Raw genomic sequence first — 26,194 nt, 5'->3', positions numbered from 1 at the left:
TGTTTCATACAGCAATTGTAGCGACTTGATCACTGAGCTTTGCAGCTATCTGCTTGTCGTCGAGTGAATAATGTGCATGCGCGGTTTTTCTTGGGGTCAAACTTTCTAACTACGCCTGCCTATGCAGCAGGTTCTCGGTCAGAAAGCGTAATGGTCGTACATACAAACAAGCAGAATAATAGTATAGATAATTTACATTTATTCGTGCAAAATAATTACAATGAGATTGTAGCTTTCTAGTTTTAAGAATTATGGATGTTGTCCTTAATTGTACAAGGTTTTTGATATTTTGAACCTAAATGGCACCTTATGTAACAAACGAATTAAACGGTCAGCATAGAGACCCCTATGGTTCAGGTATAATTTATTTGTTCGTTTTATAATTTTCACAGAAAGTAACACAAATGTCACTGTCTGCCTATAGCAGTCGTTATTTATGAGCTGATAGACTAAAGGAAAGTCAACAATACCCACTGCCACCTCTTGGGCTATTCTTGTCTGACCGACTAATGGGATTTGACCATCTCTTCTATAGTGCCCAATGGCATTGAATTGCGAAGCGCATTTATGTAGCAACGGTCCGCGAATGAAAAACTCTTGGGATTCACAGTCCGAGCACGCAACCACTGGGAGTGACCCTCAGACCTAGCCATTCCTTATTTAAAACTGTGAGCAGCACCCGCCGCCTATGCGACTACTTTTAACCGATTAGCAGGATTGATTGTTGTAACACCCTTACTGTTGAAAGTATTGAGCCTGTTCAATTTCATATCACGCCTCACGCCTTGGAACTTTGGATTTGCAGCTTGGTACACTAACCATTATGGTACGTTCGATCCAAATTTGACAGAGAATTTTTCAAACTAAGTAATCTAAGTTAACTAATTTATCGTTATAAAGACCAGTTCGTTTTCATAAAGATCTATTTGGAGCCAAAACTTAAATAAACATATTTTGGAAACGTTTATATGAAATAAACAGTATGATATAATGTGTACTTACATTAGTTTTCTTTTTATCTTTCTCAAACGTATATTACTCTCCTCTTGTAGTTTTCATATCTATAACATAGCTTTTTACTACTTTATTTTATTGTTGTTGTTGTAGTTCTCGTGGACTTATTACTTTTACATATAGAATTTATATTTGTAGCAAAACTACTAAGGCTATTTGCTGCCGTCTCTAACTTTGACCTACTGATCAAAGGAAGGCAACTAGTCAACATCACCCTACCACCCACTACCCATGATAAGGGACTTACTGTCAATTTTATAAAGCATTCACAGATTAAGGGGCAGAGAATATTTTGTAATATCGCATGAATTTGAACCCAGTTCGCCAGCTTCGAAATCTGGGGGTTAACCCGCGCCCTCACTTGTTAAGTAACCTAAGCGTTATTTTATATGTATATATTTTTTTACAAACAACTCCCATTTTCTAATTTATTACTATCGGCTTCTCAATTCTAGAAATGTTATTAATTGACAAACCCTCTAAATTTTTTGGTACTTATAATCCGTGTATGATGAATAAACACATCGTTTTATCCAGTTAGTACATGACACAGGATGAAACTGAACACGACAGGATGCAATTCTTTACCATTATCGTCTCATGTTCGGAATTATCTTCGTCCAGTAAATTACATGTAATCAAATCATAATAACGTACATGTAAGATGAGAATATGATGGTTATACTCAGGAGAGAAAAAAAAAAACATTATGCATGACTCTTCGTGTTTATAGTTAATAACCAAATAACTTCATTAATTGGAAAAAGTTGAACATTATAACCCTAATTACATCTAATATTCTTATCATCTTGTTACTTGTTGCTAGACTAAGTTAGATCTAATAATATCCACCCTTGCCCCTTCTACGTCTGTTCTTTGGATCTATAACAACCTGTGCCTTTCGAACTTACGGACTGGTTGTCTCCTTCTAAATAATAGTACCAGTATTAAACTAAAACTAATAACTGAATAGCCATGTTCTGGCTCACATTGTTTCAAGTCATGACTTTTATGATTAGTAGTAGTCATATTACTTTGAAATAATCAAGTGTTTCTAATACTTCTACCTGTACAATGTAGTGGTACGACAATTATTAGGGATTTTGCTCTGTTCTGCTCTATTAAAAATGTGAAATTGGCATGGCAAAATCGCCCTCGAAAGAAAAAACAACAACAAATAAACGAATAAAGTCATGAAACATTGTCAGTTCACCAAGTTAATGATCTGACTAACTTACCAACATTTTTCTCTACATTTATTTACTTTTTAAATGGTGTAAGAAAACAGACTCTATTTAATATTTATTATTAGTACAAGGTTGTTTGCTTAAATATAAAGATGTACAATGGCTACTTGCGCTATGACAGAAATCGAATCCCGAATTTTAGCGTTCTAAGTCTTCAACGTATTGTTGAGCCATCGGCGGGAGTAATAAAGTTCAAAGATGTGCATCTAATAATTCAGATAGAAAGCCAGGTAAGAATGTTAGATCAAAGAAACGTTTGGACCAAATGTCTTTACTTAAACCTCAAGCATTTTGATGAGTAAATTAAGTATTAGATTCCATAGAGTGAATTCCAGCCATATATATATATATATATATATTAAGAGTGACAAACTATTCCATCAGACAGGAATAGTCCGCAAGCAGTTAACTGCTTTACTGTATTTTCAAGTTTCTTAATATTCAGTATTATGTTTCAGTACCAATAATTATAATCTTACAAGTTTCTTTAAATGTCAACAATAAATCAAGTTTATATATGATTGATTATCTACACGTGCAAGTACACGTGCTTCATGTTTTCAGTGTATATGTAATATGGTTCGATATAATATACCTTTATCAAACTATAATTATTTCCTATGTTGTTTATGTGTACTTAAACTCCGAAGACTATTGTCAGGGAATTGATGCGACTGTTCAATAAGCCTAATAATTTGGTTAAATATCGTTATTTTTACGGAGTCAGACCATCAGGCTTAGCATAAGTAATAAAAAGTCATAGATTTTACCATTTATTTTAGCTTCGTGGTTTTCTCTAGTCTTTAAACATTTAAACAGTAGTAAGACGGATGTGTATGTTAGTGTTCCTGACATCAAATAAATTATTTTTTAATTGAAGTTTTCTGGTGGTTGGTTGAGAATTAATCCACCTAACGAGTAGCAAAGCATTAGATTTATCGTTTACTAAGTTACCTCGAAAAACTTTTACATATAGTCAGATGCTTTATCCGAGCTCGTTTGCTGAATAGAATATAGGCGTCTAACACGAAATGAGTTCTACGTAAATGTTCAATCAGTGGTTTCCAGATCATGTTTCATGCTTCATTTTTTAACGATGTTATCTTGGCTTGTTTTAGAACTGACTATGCTGAAACTGTAATATCGATAAAAAAGTAAAAGTTATAAATTAATGTTTATAAATTTACTTATATATATATATGTGTGTAAATGATTTATTGAGTAAGTTTGTTTGTTTGTTTTGAATTTCGCGCAAAGCTACACGAGGGCTATCTGATCTTAAACTAAAATTATTATTAAATATAAATTATATAGAATCAAACAATACCAACGTTGTATATAAAATAGCGTCCAATAACTGTCCAGAATTGTACATCGGAGAAACAGGAAGAAAAATGGAAATCGGATTCACCGAATATAATAAAAACCCCTTTTATGTTTACCACCATTGAAACTCAAAAATCACAGTATATCAATAAAAAACACTGTAGTTTTAAACAAAGAACCAAACATCAACAAACTTAAAGCAAAGGAAGCTATCTTAATTGAACAAAACACTTCTACTTTAAAGGAACACCCCGGATTCCTAGATATTTTTACTAAGCTGTTAAGCAATCTCCGGTCATGTGATCTCTTTGTTCCATACTGTATACGTAATCCTGTGTCTATTTCAACTACTTGTACCTGATGATGGCATATTTTTATCGAATGTTTTTTTTCATTACCTATTCAAGCTGACTACAAACTTTTATTTTCTGAAAAAGTGCGTTCCTTATCATCAAATTTAAAGTTACACAATTGTTTTTTCAAGTTTTTGTTGAATTTAAAATATTTAACGGCGGATTCCGTCAAATGTTTAAGCCATAAAGATAGTTCTATTTTAATGAAAAATTATACTAAAAAATCCCTTTCAATAATTTCATTTCTTTTGTCAAGTTCATTACTAAACACCGAATAAATATCTTTCATGGTTCTTTGCTTTTTTGTTTTTTTTTCGGTACCAGTGAGAGTTTACTAAATAAAATATACACGTAGTATTAGACATACATATATTTGCGAACGGTACCCAGTTCTTGAATTATGTTCAAGGTACTTTCAGACTAAATATGCGAGCAACTTCCAGTTCTGTTATTATGTTCAAGGTATTTTCAGACATATTTTTGCGAGCGATTCACACTTCTTTTATCAGGTTCAGGTCAGTTGTTTGTCCTGTAAGTACTGAAGAAACAACGAGCAAAACTTTGTCGGTGGGAAGAGAAGGTCAAATCTATTTTCTGAATCATTATTTGGACTTGAAGGATCGATAGAAATTTACTTGCTAATGACAGCAAAACTACGACCCCACTTTCTTACTAAAAGGACCTTGTTGTTTCACGAGTTGAAAGATTCGTGTTTGCGTGAGGAAAAAGTGGTAGTTCTTGATGAACGAGAGACCCTTCCATTTCGCATCTATTTTTTGTTTGTTTGTTTTTGTTTTTTACTGTTATGTTCTTGCTCACATGAAGTTCTCCAACTACTTTCGTTTAAGTTATGAATTCACGGTCGATTCCTACAAATGTCTCTTTCTGTTCTTTCGGAATGTGTGTTTAAATTAAATAAAAAGTCAACCCTTTTCTCGCATTCTTTTTGGTATACCTCTGTAAGAAATAACTGTGATATTTCTTACGTATAACAAGTAGCAGAAGAAAACAAATATTTGTGGAATTCTGCGCTTAAAACATGAAATGCAATAAACATACTTGTCTTCAGGAACACAAACAATAATTAAATATAAAGTCGAGTTGCTAATATACAAATTACTTATTTTCCAATAAAAAAATAAAAATTTTACCAAAACGTTTGTTTGTAATTAAGCACAAAGCTACATAATGTGCTACCTGTGCTCTGCCAACCAGAGGTATCGAAACCCGGATACCACTTACCACTGTGCCACTAGGAGGCTTACCAAAACGAACCACATTTTTATATAACTGTATAGTATTTCTACAAATGCACATAATCTTCAGAATGTTGGTGTTTCTAAATGTTTCTAAATGAAATATCAGTGATAAACGTGTAAAGACGATGTATTTTCAACTACATTAAGGCCCCTTCTCATTTATTTTTTAAACCCAGTATTTGTTTCTAAATGAAACAGAGAGACAATGTTTGTGATTATTCTTCTGCGTACCAATTTCCACTGTAGTGGAAATAGCCATGGGTTACTTGCCATTTTAACTAGTACAATGATAGAGGAAGATTACTTAGAGGACATGTCAATTGCCTTACTTGTAAAATCCCGATAAGCTACATTAATTCTTCTGGTTACAAAGTTCTGTACTGTTAGAGAAAAGTTTAGAAAAGATGGTTCTAATGTTAGTGGTAGAAATAGGAAGATTTTTCGTGTAAAGAAAAAAAATATATATATATACTCATCTATTCTATCTGTTTAAAAAATCTGATAAATGTTAGTTGTTCGAATTGTAAACTTGCCTGATTCTTATATAAGCTCTTTAGTTAATTATTAACTTGGAACTGAACTACAAAGAAGGGTATCTGACTCTGAATACCCAGCTTACAAAAACAGTGAGAAGACTTCGGCGTTTCTATGTTACCAACCTTAAAAAAAAACGAAAAACAAATATTGGGCTAGATATCACCAAAAGAAACAAAACAATTACCTAATTATGGTTAAAGGTCACATCGTTTAATTGCTGTTGTATTAGGTGTGTGACCTGACAGTTGTTTTGATGTGAAATTAATTACTTCAGTAGAAATAATTAATCATCGGAGGCGTTCGAAGATTAAGCAATTCTCCTTCGCCATGCTCGTGGATTAGTGGTGTTGGGCTTGATTTGAAGAATTGGTTAAATGAGCAAAGTTTGATAGCTTTACTAGACGAATAAGCGGATAGACTAAAAAAACTAATACTACTAATATTGATATAAAATAAATGGCCGATCTCGGACAAATGGTCCTTCAGGGCGGCGGGGACATATAAATTCAATGCCAAGAATTTGATTTGGGGAGAAATTGGAGTACCCGAGAAAACCCACTTTCACTGGCAAGAAAATGTGTGTTGTTGTTGTGTGTGTGTTTGTGTGTATGTGTTTTTGTTTGTTTTCATGACAGGAATTTAGTTTTTAAATGAAAGGGACTTTTCTCAACGGGGGGTGTCAGGAATATTATTATACTCCTTCGCCCAACTCGTGGAAATCTTATTGTTATATTCGTGAGTTTTTTTAATTTTGTTGGAGAGGTTGATTCTACTTTTGGCTAGTGGTATGTAAAAAGTAAGGCAGAGAAGCAGAAAGAGAGAGAGATGTCCGGCGGGTTCCAGGACAGAAGAGAAGATGACCAAGGCCGTTAACGTGAAGTTGTAGAGAAGAAGTAAGACAACGAACGTTCGACAAAGCAATCAACAAAGTTCCCATGATTAGGGTCACGGGGTGGCTGGGATCTGTAAATCAAAATGCCTTTGAATTTGCTGTGGGTGGAAACGGGAGTATTGTATTAGGTGGCACATTCACTTCCAGGTACTTAACCGACAATTAAGTAGAGCGTCGAATTTTGCCCGCAATCACCACCCAGTTGCTTCAAACAAGTTCGAAGTCGAAGCTTAATTTTCGTCGTCCAATGACATCAAACTATATATGAACTAAAAATAACTATTATTAAACATATTAGCTAAGCTTTTTATAAAATAGTTCTTTCTCATAGATAACACAGGTCTGTGAATTTAAACTTCATAAAAGTTGTTTTGGTTTTAATAACGGATTTTCCATAATTCAGCTGTGCAGATTTCGAAAATAATATTCATTTTCTTTCTATCACGTAAAGATTTTTTACAAATTGGGAAGAAAAAACTCTTACTTAGATCAACTTTACCACAAATAAAATAGAATATGTTTGGGTCATTTACACAATCTCTTGTTGCCATAGCGACAAATAAATAATATTAAAAAGAAAAAATAATGTCAAAGTGAACGCACAAACAAATAGTATCCAGAAATGACACTTTGCTCGGCCTGTTAACCGTTTATATAATAGCGGTGTGTTTCTAGTGGGTTCTAAAACGATCGATAAGACTCACGTTGCGATTGGTTGCCAGTGGTTGTCAACATTTAAGCATAACAAAATGTGACCCGATTTCAATGAAAATGATTCACTTATGTAAAAGTACATACGACGTTTTGTGAAAAATCTGTACGTGGTAGAGAAAAATGAATATCGTTTTCGGATTCAGCGTACAGAAATTACTGTAGAACATGTAAAAATTTCAATACAATAAAACCATCGCAGGCCTGTGTAATTAGTAATGCTGGGAGGAAGTACTAGAAATAATTCAGTTGTGGTTTGACTATAAATGAACTTCTTTACTGGAAGGCTTATTTTTCTAAAACCAGTCATATATTTTGTAAACGTAATAATGTAGAAATATACACAACTATTGTAAGTTACTTAATATTGGTCATACAATACCGTTTCACCAACAGCAGTAAAATATACAGAATTATTGAGTTATTCAAAAACTTGATTTTAAGTGTAAATCTATTTCACTCTCAAAGCTTGAATTAACGTTGTGAGAAAAATATCAACTACGGCTGTGCCATGAATTTGATGTCATGGACGGTGTAACTTGCAATATCAACTACGGCTGTGCCATGAACTTGATGTCATGGGTGGTGTAACTTGCAATATCAATTACGGCTGTGCCATGAACTTGATGTCACGGACGGTGTAACTTGCAATATCAACTACGGCTGTGCCATGAACTTGATGTCATGGACGGTGTAACTTGCAATATCAACTATGGCTGTGCCATGAACTTGATGTCATGGACGGTGTAACTTGCATCATTTTTCACAATCCTCAAACTTCCATAACTCCTTTTGCCTTTTTTACAATCCATGGTAAGAACTATAAAATCATCTCAAATTGTACCACATTGATCCTCTTCCATAATTAATACTGAAATATGAAAACTGAAAATTAAGCTGTAATCTCTTTAAAATAGTATCTCGTTTCTCACATCATATGCTGTTTTATGCTGTCGTTTGTAAGAAAAAAGTTTATTTCTGAAATAATAACAAAAATGAATTTTTCTCGGAACACTGAAGTTTATCGACAAATTTAGGACTGTACGAGTTAGAATAAAGAAAAAAATAGCTAATGCAAAAAGCATTAAAAATACGTGTTCGCATCAATTTATTCGTCACTGCAAATACAGTATCTTTTCCTAAATGCACACGCAGTTCAGAACTATTTCGTTTCAGTTTACATGTTAAGTGCATTAGTATGTTATGAGCACTAAACACTCACGGCTCTAGTTTTTCATCATTTTAGCTACCCTCAATGACATACTTCTGAGTATGTACACTTAAATCGTTTCATGTCAACCTTTTATAGTCTTCCTACAACAAAGCACTTATACTGTATATATACTACTTCGCCTTTTTCTTTCGAATAAATCGTTTGAATTTTCCCGTCACATCAGTTATTCTAAGTTTTCCGAATTTTTTGGATGCTACATTATTTTATGAAGGTGTTCATCGGCATGTTTTACTTGAAAAGATGGGAATTAAAAACGAATAGCAGGTATTGCTAAATGTGTTCTGAATATCGAAAGGAAGTCCTCTCCTTGCACTTATTTCAGTAAAATGCATTTTTTAAAGTTATTTCGTCACATAAAACTAACATTCAATGATACAGTTACATATATTTTATGTTCATCTGTTATAATTATGGAACAGTTTGTATTCAAATCCTCTATTTTAGCTTACTGAATACAACGTTCTATTGTACAGTGTTTCAACTAAACTTCCAGTGATTACTTTGACTTTTCAAAAAGTTGTTATGGAAAGCCTTAACGGGATTAACTATTCCATTTTTAAATTAAAGATTTTTATCGACGTTCTGAAGAAGCTTTGAGATCAGCATAAAAATTGTCTACAAAATATGCGTCCTGCTGATTCTCACTTGGCAAAAGTTTCTCAATATAATATGAGGCCCGTCTGTTCTCAGCTTTCATCTCGTTGAATTTTTTATAACAGTTTCATGATAAAATGTACCATCATCGTCCTTCCTTTAAATGCATCAAAACTTTGTCCTAGCTCTAACAATTTTGTTGTTTTTCTCCTAATTCTTCTATCGCAGTTAATTAGTATTTAACTTTCGAGACTTTGTTATTGTTGCTATATCACTTATTGCTTTAATTACCAATACGCCTTCTGGGCAAACTAAATATTAAACCGTAAAGCAAGTACAGCAATTATAGTGATTCTATCCCACATAGTAACAATATAAGGCAGACAACTAAAAGATTTTGTTTGTTTTGAGAACAAAGCCACATTGGATTATTTTCTGTGTCCACCACGAGAAATCGAACCCTGGAATTTAGTATTTTAAGTTCGTATACTTACTGCAGTCCCAGTGAGTTTGTGCTACACGTAAACTGTGACATGCTTTGGCATTCAATATATATTCCCAATAATGTGTTAATGTAACTTTAAGCTAAACAGTAAATACCACGATGAAGTACAAATATCTTATTATATGTAACTGTTATTAATACGGAAAAAAAGCTACAGAATATGTTTAATTGTTTATAACTATAAAATAGTAAATTAGTTTTAAGACAACTTCTTATAAATTAGATGTATCTTCTGTATGTCTTTAAACCCAAAGGTTATCTGCCCTATGCCCAGATTATATAGTCTAAAATTGTGTGACAGTCAACTTTAAACTTATCCTGTTTCTTTCTTTTTTTTCGGAAGTTCGTGCAAAGCTGTTTGTTTTGGATTGATAGACTAGAAGAAAAGCAGCTAATTAAGAGGACCCACCGCCAACTCTTGGGCTACTCTAATCGAATAGTGGGTTTTTACCGTCATTCTAATATTATTCCCACAGCTTCAAAATGCGAATATCAATTTTACGGTAACGGAACACAAACCATGAACCAATTCCGGCGCGCTAGCCCCTGGAGCACGTCTAACCCGCTTGCACTGTTACTCATAGAGTATAAACATTTCTATCTATAATAGCATATGATATTATTACTCACGTAGGCCAGGGTCAGGTTTAGAGTATTCGGGAAACTGAGCATGTAAAATTAGGTGGCCAAACGTCCCGGTTTTGAAATGTTGTCCTGGTATTCCGATACTTTCTTTTAGGACGACTAAACGACTCAGTTTTTGAAGAATTTACTTATGGCAACTTAAGGGTAACTCGAATAATAATTGCTCAGAATTTTATGACAAACTCCTGACCAATAAGCAGTTGCTCTAAAAAAAAATAGTGCGAGAGGTATCTAGAAGATCAATAATATAAGAAAGATATCCTTTTCACTGGATAATATTTATTACTTACATAAATGATTGTTATAATTTCCTGAAAAAGAATAATATCATGTATAAAATGAAATTTTGTCAAACATAATGTCAAACTAGTGAAAATGCATGATATCGTCATTTTTAGGATGATTTACATATAAATAATCAAGAAATTTAATTGTGTTAAGCGTCCTTTTTAGGGCGACTTAAATTAATTAACTAATGAATGAAACAAATACATTGACATTTTATTTATAGATGCAAACCATTATTTTCAAGTAGAAAACAGATTTTCACAAGCTCGAATAACGAAATGCTGGAAAACTGTATTAGTATCAATAATTCTGAAAAAAATCGTCAAAAAATAAAAACATTTTGTTGAAAAAACTTTAGGGAAACAGACCCAATGCGTGATTGTTCATGCCTCACAACTCCAAGCCAGATTTTATAGATTTTTTTTCTTTTTAATCTGACAAAATTTCATAATGTAAGTTTTATGAAATTAAAATATTTTTATTGAAACACGTTGGCTAGCAAATATTGTAGTTGTTGTATAGTTTACTGACAAGAAGCTCAATCAGAAGAGAAGCTTTTCTTAAAATCATATATGCATCAGTTGACTTCAATGAGGAAATACTGTAAAATAATTCTTAAACTCTTCTTCGGAAACTGTGTAATTGTAACGATGGGAACAGAGTCTAGAATAATAGAATGAAACTTAGGAGGAGTTCAAACTATGTAACTAATGTCATTTGGCACGCAGCAGAATGGTTAGCTTTACCCATTGCTACTAGTAGATAAAGAGTCAATATTGAGAAATGTTACAAGTATATTGATAATATATATAGATATATTATCTTTTCTTTTCTTCAAAAGGCAGCTGTAGATTTCTAAAAACTAAAACAAGAAGAATTTCATACAAAAGATCGATAAATAATCATTGAACTTCCTTCAACAAGATATCTTCAATACCTTGATCTCTTATTTCAATATTTCAAATGCATCAGAGGTAACTAAGGAGCGGGAAACGTGACTCTCCTACTGCTGGTGGAATACACAATTTATTATTGGAATAAATCAAGTTCATTGTTTGTTTCAAAACTGAATTGTAACTTATTTTATTTTACAAGAATGACCATTCTTTCTTGTCAATTGCCGTGATTTTGAAAGCCACTTAAAACATATAATTGGTTAGCAGGGGTTTGAAATGCCGTATGGAGTAAAATCTGCGAGTTTAACAGCGATTGTTTTAAGAAATCTTTTCTTGGTTTATAAAAATAACATCTGAAATTTACATCAGGCAAAAACATTATTGGACTATTTGCAATTGAAACACGTTCAAGCTTCTGCAACATAAATTTGTATAGTGATTATTAAAGTGTCTTTTCATGTTTCTAACTAAAATCCTGATTGTTCTAATTGTTTACTTCAGACGAAATAAGTTCACGATAAGCACAAAAAACAACAGCAAAACATATTATATCTAGTAATAAGGAAATGATAACAATCGATTATTTTCCTTTCTAGCTGTCAACGAACTTGTAGAACCGTTTCACTAACAACGAGAGACTATATATGAACATTCAGGTAAGAAATCATACACACCTGAATGCACACATAAAACTTTTAAGGTTACTGTTTGAACACTAAAGGCATTGAAAATTAATAACGTCGCGGTGGAACGGTATGTATCAGAACTACATTTTGACATTGTTTGACGTTTTCTAAATAATGTGATACCACCAAAAATTGATATATTTGGGAAAGTTATGTAACAGAATTTTCCTAAGCACAATATTTATACACTCGAATCATGAAGATGTGATCAGATCGAAGATTTAGAATTTTTAAGACCAGGATATCCCTTGTACTTAAGTAAAACAAAGGAATATCGAGCAACTTAGGGTACGAGAACCATATAGAAAGAGAGTTGAAACAACTCGTACCTAAGCAGCGGTAGGAAAAGTGCTACTTTCAGTAACAGGTGAGAACCCACAAACAAAAGCTGTCACAGACGACAGTACACAACATCGCCAAGAAGGAGCTATGTCTGAAAAAGTGACATATATCACTTATACACAGGTTACTTCAACCTTTCACGACATATCCGTTCAACTGTCTCATATCTCAAACAGCTTGGAGAATCAAACAGGTTTTCATGTTGTTCCGTAAGGAAAATTTCCGGTGATATCTCCGGATACAGTGCCTGTGGATTTCTATTACCTTGATACACTAGATGGGTTGTGAAAAACATGCACGGAGGAAGTGATGTGCTCTAAACATAACAGCCTTACGACCCGTAAGGAAAATTTCCGGTGATATCTCCGGATACAGTGCCTGTGGATTTCTATTACCTTGATACACTAGATGGGTTGTGAAAAACATGCACGGAGGAAGTGATGTGCTCTAAACATAACAGCCTTACGACGGAGCCCGTTGCAACGGAAACTATGCTGTAGGGCTATTGTCAATATGTACGGTCAGTTTGATATAACGTACATGACCTCTGTACAAGAAATTTTACTTCTTGTTTGGATTTTACTTATAATAAAAAACAACAATATTAAAATAATTGATATTATGTTTTGCTCTTTTCCATTTTGTGTAAGTAATATCAGTACGTAGAAGTTGTTTATATTGTTTCTTACTGAGATATGTGTGTTATTTTGTTGGTTGCTAGCTTCTGAAACGTTCCACTGGGTTGAGCAGAAAATATGTGTATGGCTTATTAAATACAATGATCGTAAGGAAAGGACACAGCAAAATGTGTAGAATAACCTTGTCTAGCTTATCTTGTACACACAATATACACACTTGTGAAGACGCCGTAACATTTAGTTCCGTCGATATACAAAAGAGGTAGCATATGTGATTTGAGTATTGTAAGAATGAACATAAAATTATAGTCATTAATGAGTATAATGTGTAATATTGAATTATATCATAAAATTTGTTACACAACATATCTGTAAAACAATCATAATATTCACAGAGTAAGTTTTTGCATGAGTTCGTTCGTGAGATTGTATGGTTGCACTATACTTGTTTTCTTAACTACAGAAGTTATACACTCTGTTAGTACTAGTTTCAAGAGTTCTCTTGGATATGGTGGCGTTAGATAATAGATAAGGACAGTAGAATTATTTAAATTATTATTTTAAAACAACATTTAAAAATACACACACGCACACCAACACAGGGTATTCCAAATGTCAGTTATAACAATGAAATATTAATATTGCTTTTCTTTCTTACCTGAATATTTTATATAATTGCACTAAGCATAGAAGAACGTGTGAGGGTGTTCTGTACTGTATCGATGGATATTATGAGCATATTCTGTATAGATATTTAGGCTATGGAAAACGACCTTAAGGACACCAGTATATACATGTTAGAAATATTTAGCAGATTATAAAGTTAGTATCTAGTAACAACAAGGGACACAATAAGAGAACATAAATATCTCCTGTGGTTAGCCGAAATTCTAAAAATTTGAATCCAATGTAAGTCTTAACGTGAAGACTCAACAAACATTAATAATTTAATTGAAATATATTATTCAAAAAAAAACAAGGAGAAACAGCTTTAACATTATCTGCAAATGCTAACTACAAACTTCGTTAATGATACTCGACTCTCACTGTTTTAACGCATCCATGGCCCACAAACGTGGTGTGCGATTTTGAGACCATGAGACGCGAACCCTCAGATTTGCAATCTGGCTCGCTAACTACTTTCACGTCACGCTCGGCGCTTCTGGCCATATGAAATAGTACTCCGATATCAGTCTTCTACATTTTATTTAAGTTTGTCACATGAAAATTTCAAGCTGTAGACTGAAGTGGTTTGCTGAGCATTCTTAATCGTTAATTAAAGGTATAGATGCTTGTTTTGTATGTGTTTAAGCACATAGCTACACAACGGGCTACCTGGACTTTGCCACCACGTGTATCAAAACCTGGATTTATCTTACTCACCATCATCTTCTGGGCAACTGTAATGGAATAACGGGATTTGATCCGACGTCACTATTACTACTCACTCATGCCCTAAAGTGCGGAGGGTGTTTATTTTTTGGTGATAGCAGGGCGCGAACCATGGAACCTTGGATCCATAATTCTCACACTAAATACTTAGCCACGATTGACCCGGAGAGGTGGTGGGGTGGCTTTTACAAAATGAACAATAACTGGTCTCGTACGTATTTGGTTGCATTACTATTACTTCGTTGGGTGCTTCTTCTAAAAAACTTATTAATTAAAAAACAGACAATATCCAAAATATTATATCCAGATATTTCGGAAGATAAAAATTAATTTCAAAATCAACGTTTCTCTTAATTAAACAACTGAATCAAGTAGTTATTTTAGAATCAGGCAAAAGCCTAGAGGCCATTAAAAAAAAGAGGCAACATAGTAATAATTAACATTAGATAAATAAATAAAATTGAAATAATAATAATAATAAACCATAGAAATTAATGGGCTAAATTTAAACTTACAGAATCCTAACGGAATTGTTCTAAGATTTAAGACTAATAAAACAACTTCGCCGATTCGAGAGCTGTTTAATTTTGCTTCGGTTAACGTTTTCATCATTTGATGCTTGAAATGAACATGCCTGTTTTTTGATTAACTTTGCACTAAGAAACTTAAGATGGATTTGATCCAATGATGCGTACGATACTCGGAAGAAAAGTTATGCTTAAAGTTCTAGGTTTTTTACGTCCATGCTGTTGTTGCCCATCAAACTCATGGGTATAACGCGTGGTCCCACTTACCATTTCCCAGCACTCACGGCATTTCGTTTCCTTCCTCTGTCAGAGAAACGGACTGAAACATAGTCAGTCTTTTATAGATTTCATCTTTACGCTGTTCGCTATGTGAAGCTAAGATAAATGACTTTTTTCGGATGAGTGTTCATAATACTTAACGTTAGGTGTACAGAGTCAGTAAAAATACTAAAAGAAACAATCGCATTACGACAGTGAAGAGAGCGTTTTGTGTTTCGTTTCCATCTCCCCGCAGAGAAACTATCAATCTACAGAACAGTTTCAATTCAACCTAGAAGCGGCAGCTGGCCAATGTATCGACGTCAAATCCGGTAAGAGAGTAATCAAAACTGCATACACATGCTTTACTGAACTTAGGCACCATAGCTAAAACTTTTCAATTCGCGATATCAGCCTTACTTTACGTATAAGTTAATTTCCAATAATTCTTTAGCTTATTTAAGAAAGGCCTTCAACGATAATATTATTTCATTAAAGACATTCATAGATTACTATGTTTCTGTTTTAACACACACACACACAATCCCAAACCTTTCTTTTGACAGTCTTACTTTACAAGGTATTCTGTGCAAATTAAGTGTACGTACTAAATGTAGATACTTAAATAAAAGTGTGTTAGTTTTTGTTTGACGTTCAGGTAGCAGAGAAAATGGTATGTCTTGTGAGTTCAGGTGAAACATCCAGTCAAAGATTTATTGTTCGTGAATAGGAATCCCTAGAATGTATCAACAACAAAACGTTTGACTTTTCCTTACAGGGAAGAGGTTTCAGTTATGTGATAACCTAATAAATAACCTTCTTCGCCTGGTTAACAATAGATACAAATACTCTATTCCGGATGATACAATAGATAAACAAATATTTGGACTGTGCATTTTAAATTACTCAAAGCTTTACCAGCACTAAATGCAATAAGGATGAATTTAGGCTGGTTCAAACATTTGAAGACTCTCATCTAAAGTAGTTAACTTGAAATAATTTAGGCCATCGGATAAATAGATTGTTTAATATATTACAAAATACATACATAGACTTAAAGTATTTTGAAAAACGCCATCGTTTTCTTTAAGCTTGGAAAGACGAACAGTGTTAATTCATCTATATACTGTGTTCGGAGTGCAGTTGTATTGTCCAAATATGAGATATCTTATTATCTTAAATATATATTTCTTATCTAAGAATCTTCCGTATTTTTATAAGTTCTAATTTCAGAACACTCTAAATCCGATTGGTCCCGCAGTGGCATAACAGTACGTCTGCGGACTTAAAACGCTAGAAACTGGGTTTCGATCACCGTGGTGGGCAGATTACAGATAGCCCATTGTGTAGCTCTGTACTTAACTTCAAACAAACAAACATCTAAATCCGATTGAGATCTTGTGCAAAATTCAACTTGAGATGTTACTTTTTGTAGCTTGACTTATCAAAAAACGTATCTACTGTTTCAATATATCCTTCTTGACCTTACATTTGGGGGGATACATTGCGACTGTCGCACGGAGAAAAGACGTTTTCCCATCCTGACGCCATGTTTTTCTGAATTTTCAGCTACAGAAAGAATGTGTGTTGTGAATGCAATTTTGATGCTTTTAGATCAGATTTCTTCTGATCTTAAAAGAATCAATACTTGTTGTTGAAGCAGCGTCTTCGTTCACTATCTTCTTAAGCCTGCTAATCGTGTGTGTTCGGTTTTCTTTGGTCGATTAGTTTCACTCAAAATTAGAGCAATTTCCAAGTAAATAACCCATTTTGTAGCTTCAGAATTCTGCGACAGTCCTTTCATTAGGCACCATTTTTTTGTATACTTCAGCTTTCTTCAGAACAGATAATGTTATGTTTTATTGATTCTTATTTGACCTCTAACAAATCACTACACTTGTCCTTTTAGTATATTAAATCCATTTATCATTTTCGTGGAAATAAGTCATTCCCTATGGTGTTATTGAACTTTACCAAGGAGGGTGTCGCTGAATAATCCTGTAGTCTTGCACTATAGTGTTCTCTAGCAAAATCGGTCATGTAAAGGTTCAGGAACACCTGGAGGATACGTCTTCACTATTTTTGCTTATGGGAGGACCAACTGACGTCAGTAAGTTATGAACAGGGAATCTGACCACCAATAATTTTTGATGGACCAAACTTTTATGCCCCTCCCCCACTGTTTCAAAATTGAAATTTTGTTCAAAACAGAGATGCATGATGGTATGACGCAATTATAATGAAAGCCGTTTATATTTAGGTAAATCAGGTAATAATATATTAGGCTAATGCTTAGGCTACCAAGAATGTATTGTTGCATATATGTCACATTTTCGGCTCAAATAACATAAACGCATGCATACTGCTAAAAGTTTAAAAAGCGTGTCAACTTGTCACACCCGGACATTGTTTCCCCGCACCCCCCGTTTCAGTGTTAAACAACTTCCCATTCCACTGGTTGTGTGTGATAAGTACATAGTTCATCTTGGAAGCTTTAAACCTATTGTAAGAGTGTATAGTTATATTTATCATAAGACATTAGTATTAGGCCTATTACATTATCAAGCGCTATATTCTTAATCTAGTCCCTTAGGGACTTTCAAGAATAAGAAGAGTGTATAATAATACTATTCCAACCACCATGTAATTGTCATAAGTATTGCCGATGACACATTTTGCTTAATCCAGAGCTCATTAAGCCAGCTGGAATACAACAAACACAGCAGTAGTTGGAACACTATTTATATATGGAATACTATTATTATATATTCTTCTAACTCTTAAAATCCCTAAGGAACTACATAAAGAATGCACTGTTTAAAAACGTAATAGGCCTAATACTAACGTTTTATGACAAGTATAATTGTAATCATTCTTTGCCGGCTTGGAAAAGGCTCACACACAACAATAAAAGTATATAGTTATAGTACTTTCAGTCTTACTGAGAACGCTCTCCATTCCGAGAGTAGTGTTGTCTGACGTCCTTGTGCGCTTGTCCTGCACTGAATTGTGCACGTATTATGACATCTATAAAGTCTGATTTTATACTTTGTCTTCCATTGTATGTAGTTCTCCTTTCCTTCAGTTCAATTAAGTCAGGAATTCAGAAGTACTCAATAATATATTTTCTTTCTCTCTCTCTCTCGTTATTACGGGACAACTCTTTAACTGTAAGGAATCAATGCGACTGAGAATACCACGTATTTTCGAGTGAAAGTTAAAATTATGATTACTATGATTTCTGTTGACTTTGATTGTTGTGTAAAATTAAAAAAAAAAAAAGTCAAACTTTATTGCAGTTCAAATATAAAGCATTAAACTGGAATAAATTTATTTTGTTATTCCCACGGATTGTGTTTATACGTCAGTAATTAAGTCGACCATATCATGATAGAGGGGTAGATGCTCTTTTATATATATCCACCCTTAACTATAGGATTTAGATTTCAAAGAAAGTATTAAAAAATTTGAACTGGCTTACAATGTCAGGAGAAAGTGTAGTTCGGAAGTCTGTTGGGTTAGGATCGGACTTAGTTTGGCAGTTATCAGGCTCTCGGATCCAGAATTATTGTTAATCTTCACTTCGACTGACAATCACATAGCTCTCAACTGGACAGTTGTATTATAATTTGTTAATATGTGCCGTACAGTCACGGGTGCAACTACCGATCTTATTAGTTCAAGTCCACGGGTCTCAGAACTCTAGGCTCTTGGTTAAGCGGTCAAGGCCCTTCTCATGTCATTTTGCTCCACGGGCTTCATGAGGTGTAGTTGCGCCACTGCTACAATACTCAATACATTGTCAGGTTCGCTAGGAGTATTTTTTCATAGGAACATACAAAGCACTTAATGTTGGAGCTTACGAATTCTAATAACAAACAACATATTATTCTTAGGATTAACAGCTTTAACACTAAGAAAAATTCTCACACTAGACTTATAAACGAAACGGATTTATGTCTGTGGGCTGCCCATGCAGGACTGAAACTAGCTCCATGTACGATTTGCAATCTGAGGGTCGCGGATTCGAATCCCCGTCTCACCAAATATGCTCGCCCTCTCAGTCGTGGGGGCGTTATAATATGGCAGTCAATCCCAATATTCGTTTAGTAAAATAGAAGCCCAAAAGTTGGCGGTGATGACTAGTTGACTTCCCTCTAGGCTTTCACTGTTAAATTAGGGACGGCTAGCGCAGATAGCTCTCGTGTAGCTTTGTGCGAAATTCAAACCAAAAGCTCCCTGTATTGCAATTATTATCCTACGTGTGAAAACATTGTTACTAATGGTTTTTTAGACACGTCAAACTTTAAAACTTTAAGGGTAGACAGATTAACATTTGTCTGATATTACCACTTCTCCTTAAGCTATGAGCAGATTCTGTCAGTTTGATATTAGATATCATAAGTTGCTTACATATATTTTTATCTCACACGTATAGACAATTAATTTCATTCCAACTTTAATGAGCCATGAGAAATGTACTAAGTATTAAGATTAATTAACTATTTTCATACATGACCCTGGAAGTGGGTCTCATTTCATAAAATAAAAGCATATACAGGTGAATATAAAACACAGATAAAAGTAGTATATCTACATATCCATTTATATGTACGTTATTCAGCTCACAAGAGTCCAATAGCGCAAATAACCCACTTGAGTTCAACTTTTCAGCCCCGCCCCTGTATACGGTTATCGGAGCGTAGAGCTGGTATCAACATCGACCCGTGTAATTCGGATCTCTCCTATACAGTCACTCATCGACCACGTAAAGAAAACGTTTGAATCGCGTGCAGGTAGCTCGTGACTGTCTTCTCGTCTGTCCCACGCATGCATGAACTAGTAGTATATTCGATGTAGTTTTATAGTCGTCGACAACTTCTTCCCTGCTGCAGTGTTATCACCATAACATCAAGCATAATCAACTCAGAGTAATTAAAAAAATTGGCCCATTAATTTTTAAGCTAAGTATTAATTTTTTTTAAATGTTTTGTAGGGAAAAGGATTGGAACACAGAAAATGGGGAGTTTTCACCAACTTAATTAAAAGTGGCTTTTATAGGTCTGTAAATGAAAAATAATATAATATTTGGCTCGCTAAAGAAATTTAACAAGTACACATTGGTTTTATCCTAAGGTCAAAAAAGGACGAAAGTTATGATATGCACACGAATAGTTTGCTTTCTTAACCTATAATCATCTCTTAATTAAGTAAATATACCACTTAGTTTTATTTTTTTGTCTTTGAACTTTAGTAATGACTTTCAGAAGAATTGCACATTCCCAAAGAAACGGATAAGTCAATTATTAGTAGTTAACTTTTAGAGATATCTAAATTAATACTGTTCGATTAACATATCACTGTAAACATTTCAAGAAAATTTCATTTATTTAAAACAACTCCCCTCTTAATTACAGACGACCCTGTGATCCCATTATACGGCTTTAATCACTTTTTTTAATCAAAATATAAGAAAATAACATTTTCAGTTATTACGTACAACTTGTCTCAATAAATTCAAATGTTCACCTGTCTATATTACAAATACTGTTGTGCGTATGGAGGTTAAACCAGAGACTTTTAATCCTTTCACTGCAAGGTGATGCTCTAAAAATTGTACTTTTATTTGTTACAGAATTGATGCCCTCTGCTGAAATCACCGGTGAGGAAATTAGTAACTACTTTTATGCCAAAGCTTATTTGACAGGATGAAATGAAGTCGGTAACATAAGATAACTGACAAGGGAATAACACTTCGACTTACACAGCAACCACCATAGTAATGTTACAGCAGTCCATGTATAGGTCTATATTACCATGGTGGTGTTGTATAACCTATACGTGGGCTGCTGTAACAGATCTGTATTTCACACATACGTGCAATATTTAAAATCGATAACGTGTTAATGTGTTTATGTCGAAAATAAAATCTCCAACTAAGTATGAATTTAATACTTGTATAGCACATTTTCCCACAACGTGACTTTTGCCTCATGATGGTATTTAAAGAACATGGTTAATACTTAACGCTTCTGCATGATTGGACACTGAAAGATAACGAGTTATTCCAACAAAGTGTGAATATCAGAAGATCATTCAACTAGTGAATGTAAGGTAGCAGTATTGTCATGACTACACAATAAATAATCTTTCTACAACAATGCGCCTTTACGTCTGTTATAGACAGAAGAGTTATTTCGGTGTTGTTATAGCAGCCGATTTATCACATTCTTACTCAAAATCAGCTGGCATTTAAAAACCTGATCCTCTACTGATACAATAGATTTTTTGAAAGTGTACAACTTTAGCTAGTTGTCAGTTTCATGTTGTCACAGGAACATCAATAAATAAATTAATTTTAATTACGTATTTAAATTAGTATAGAAATTAAAACTATAGTCACTAAATAGTTTCTTAGACTATATCCAGTATATGGTAAGAAACTAACAAAATTACACAGATATCTACAACTCTCTATATGATTCCTTTGTTTTTTATGTGTGTTCGTTTTGCTCTTAAGCGCAACGCTACACAACAAGGTATCTGTACTGTGGCTTTTAGCATAAATGATTCCCGAGTATACCACCGAGTCACCGGTAAAAATTTGATGTTTAATATTTTAATTAATAATTAAACCTAATTTCATTTCCATACAACGTACAATTCATTTGCGTCCATCACTCATATCTTTGCACATTTAACAATTACTAAACCATTTCTCAACAACTAAATCCTCTCCATCTTAAATAAAATGCTTTGGAACGCATAGTTGTTTCTATGAATCACGTCTTAAATGTCTTCTTAAAATATATTATTTTTATATCCCAATATTTCAACTGCACAAACTATCGATTGATTGTAAGTTTGTAGTACTTTCAGATGACTAAAATGTTATTTTAGAAGATATCTAACATATTGAAGGAAAATATTTCTTCATGCTTTTGTTGTTCGCTTTCAAAAGATTTCAAAAATCATCTTAACTTGCATTTATCCGAAGTCGATTTAGTCAAAAGACGCAATACATTCCATGAACTACGTCGGATTGTTGTTACATTCTGTTACCATTGCTCAAGTTTAACAGGACTTTAAAAACGGATTGTATTAAAATACGAGTTTTAGTTTTCAGTTGGAACTGGATTCAGCTCAAAACTAAGCAAAATTTTATACGTTTGAAAATACATTGCCGTTAGTCGTCTATCAAAGGCAAAACCATATTATAGAACTGGCTGGAAATGTTTTTTCGAATTTTAAATTAAACATTTGGTTAATATTTTTTTCTATTAAAAAATAAAATATTTTCCACCTTTGTTCTTATTGTTTGCAGTTTGAACTGATTCATTTTTTCTAGTGGAATCAATACATAATTCGCTCTTTCACATATAAAATCAAAAAATAGCACCCGACACAATGAATTATATTCAACCACGAAGACTATTTACTGTGGTCACAAAATAGGTACTTTCAAAAACAACAATTAATAAATCAGTACTGTTAGATTAACTACGTTATTTTGTTATAAAGCATACCAGAAATATTTAGAACGGATTGTTGATAGTTAGTGACAGATTGGTCTCACGTACTTTAGATAAATGTTAATCTCCAATAATGCAATGAAATGTTAAACAATCAAAATTAACACAAGGAATTTGCACGCCATACACAACTTCGCGACTTTATTGATTTTTGAAGATGAGCAATTGAACAAAAGAAATGATATACGACAAAGATATTTCATTTTTTACAAGAAACCAAAAACTAATAATATATATTTCAAACTAAACAAATCTACGAACTTATCCTATAAATATTTTAATGAGAATTTTTATTTCAAAAAGCAGTATTCTCATTATTATCTTTAATAACTTGCAAAAAACAACAACTAGCAACTGATCCTAGGTTATTTATATGTATATACAAGTTTGTAACCATTGCAATAGGGATCACTGGAGCCAACAAATATAACAACCAGTTCCATAGCATAAATAATTGTATAGATGTCATCATCTGTTTGGTTAGTTTCAATAGCCATCAAAAGATGAGTGCATATCTCGAGGGAGTTACTAACTTAAGAATCACACATTAATTTACCATGCAAGCCTATTATCAGTTTCCATAGAAACGTCAAACTTCCAATTTAAATGTAAATATTTGTAATTCAAGAGTTTGAGAAATAAACATAAATGTTCGTCTCCGAATTTCTAAATTCTGTGATTGTCTAGGGTCAAATTAATGAGTTTTTTTTCATATAATTATTTAGGCAGAATTTATGGACTACTTTGAATGTATATTCTGATTATAACAATACATAATAAGATTGATAATGGCTTACGTCTCTAAATTAAAATGTGGACGTATTTCTAAATTGTCAATATAGATTTAAAGTCCCTTAGTTATTAAAATCACCTTTTTTTTCTATGGTCAGCTTTACATATCTTTTCAATTTGATATAATTATGTTAACTGGACAAGTATCACGAATGAGTAAATTTTAGATGCCCTCATCGTCAGACTTGAGCCCTCTTGCTCATACCATCCGCCAAGATGTTAAATTGATCATCTTGAATACTTAAATATTAACTGATTCTGATGTGTTTGTTTTATTTTACAATTTTATCGTTCTCACTACGTAACCAATCAACCGATATACCTAAGTAATCTCGTTTTGACTGTACTTTACGACATTTATGGACATATTCAATTTAGCCCAGTAAAATACTGCAATAAATCTCCAGTAACGTTTAATATAGTTTAAAAATGTTAGCCCTTATATTCATTTAACATAAAATGTTTTTATCTCTTTCCAAAATCATATTCTCTTCTCGAATTATTGTTATCCTATGAGTACGCATCACATCTGAATTCCCAAAAGAAACAGTGCGTTAGTGTTTTAAATCACAGTAATGAACGATAGCTTTCACGGCTTTGTTTCTTTATTCATTACAAAAATTCATGCAAAACTACACAAGGGCTATCTACGCTATCTGTCTTTAATTTTTAATTGATAGACTAGAGGAAAGGCAGTTAGTCAAAAGCATCCACTGCGAACTCTTGGGCTACTCTAGTCGAATAATAGGATTTGACAGTCCCTCTTATAACACAACAGTAACCTCAAAGCTCAGAGCGGCGATGAGACGAAAATTTGGACCCTCAGATTCACAGGTCGGCATAATAACCACTAGGTCACTACCGGCTCCTAACAGCCTTGTTATTTTAACACTATTATCTGGAATTAATATTTTTCCCTTTCTTTCAATTCGCTCGTGAGAGGCATTTCTTTGTTTTTCTTTTAGTTTCCTTTCCTTTGTTCAATATTTTTGTTTTTCTGTTCTTTAACTGGGTCGTTAATTAAGGTTTGTGTTTTCGAAATTCTTTCTTTTCTCTGTTTTTGTCGTTTCTCAGATCGTTGTAACAAAAAAAAACATTATATTCTGTTGCAGCTAATTAATGACTTTATTTCGCTTCCCCTCTTCCTCAAAGATAAAAAAATGGTGAAAATAACGTTTCTCGAGCAAGTAATAAGACAGTTTATACATATGATACAACATTAGTTGTTTAATATTAATTACTGTTCTATTGAAAATTAATCGGTTGTAAATATTACTTTTGTTGTCGTATGCGCAATCCAAGTGTACTGTTATTATTTTAGATCATTAGTATTTCATTAACATTATTCTTCCCTGTATCGTTCATTATAAAGCCATCTAATAATTTACATAGTTATGGAAGTTTCCTAGGTACACAACAGCAATTTACTACCAAAATTATGAGCTTAACATGTATAGGCTGAATACAAAGAGGGAAATAAGTTGACAACAAGCTAGAACCAAGTGAATTTATTGGCTACGTATTTTCATTAACTTGTTTCCTGTTTAGAAAAGTTAGCGTAATTATTAATCTTATTACATTTATATTTTACGATACAGCAGCTTATTAACGTGATATTTTTGTTTTTCATAACTTGATATTTATCTTAAGAAACGAACATGGTGAGCTTTCGTAAGATATCTAATAAGTAGCAGAGAAAAAAACACTAACCGGAAGAACTTTCAATATTTTCAGAGAAATGACTTATTGGTAAGTTTGCGGTCTCATACCGCAGAAAACCGGGTTTCGATACTCGTGGTGAGCACAGCATAGATACCCTATTGTGTAGCTTTGTATTTAATAACAAATATTTTCAAATTTTCTACATTACAAATATCTCTCGTAAAGTTTCCCTAAAACACACATAAAAAAAAAGAAATCTGAAATGAAATTATCCTGATAATTTTATACGTGTTCTTGGTGCCAAAAGAATATAACTAGTTTATATTAGAACAACTACTTTAACAAGTATTCTCTGAACTTCACTGTGTACTTTAAAGTATGACAGTAAATTTAAGCTCTAAATATGGAAATTTTTAAACTGTTATTAGACCGAAATTTACGTTTTATTACGAAGAGAATTGGTAACTTGATTAATGTATCAAGATAATTATTTTATCAAGGCAGTTATTGAAGCAAATTGTTGGAATCTCATGCTTCAAACATAAGTTTGCTTCCTCATGTAACCTGACAGATGTCATCAAAACACGCATGCAATTTAACGAATCAAGGGGATACTGTTTGTGTTACATTAATAGAAGCCCCCCAGTGGCACAGCGGTACCTCTGAGGACTTACAACGCTAGAATCGACACCCGTGGTGGGCAAAGCACAGATAGCACAGATACAAACATTAATAGAACTACTACTTTGTGTAAGGGTAAAAGGGAAACGTAATACAACACGAAAAGCATTTTCATAATTCAAAAGAAGTATCCTGGCCCTGAGTATTTCGTTGTAATATGTTTCATCGGTGTTATTTTAATGT

This window comes from Limulus polyphemus, unplaced genomic scaffold, assembly GCF_000517525.1.
Source record: "Limulus polyphemus unplaced genomic scaffold, Limulus_polyphemus-2.1.2 Scaffold1674, whole genome shotgun sequence".
In the NCBI taxonomy this organism is placed as follows: domain Eukaryota; kingdom Metazoa; phylum Arthropoda; class Merostomata; order Xiphosura; family Limulidae; genus Limulus; species Limulus polyphemus.
This window is presented reverse-complemented; position numbering follows the sequence as displayed.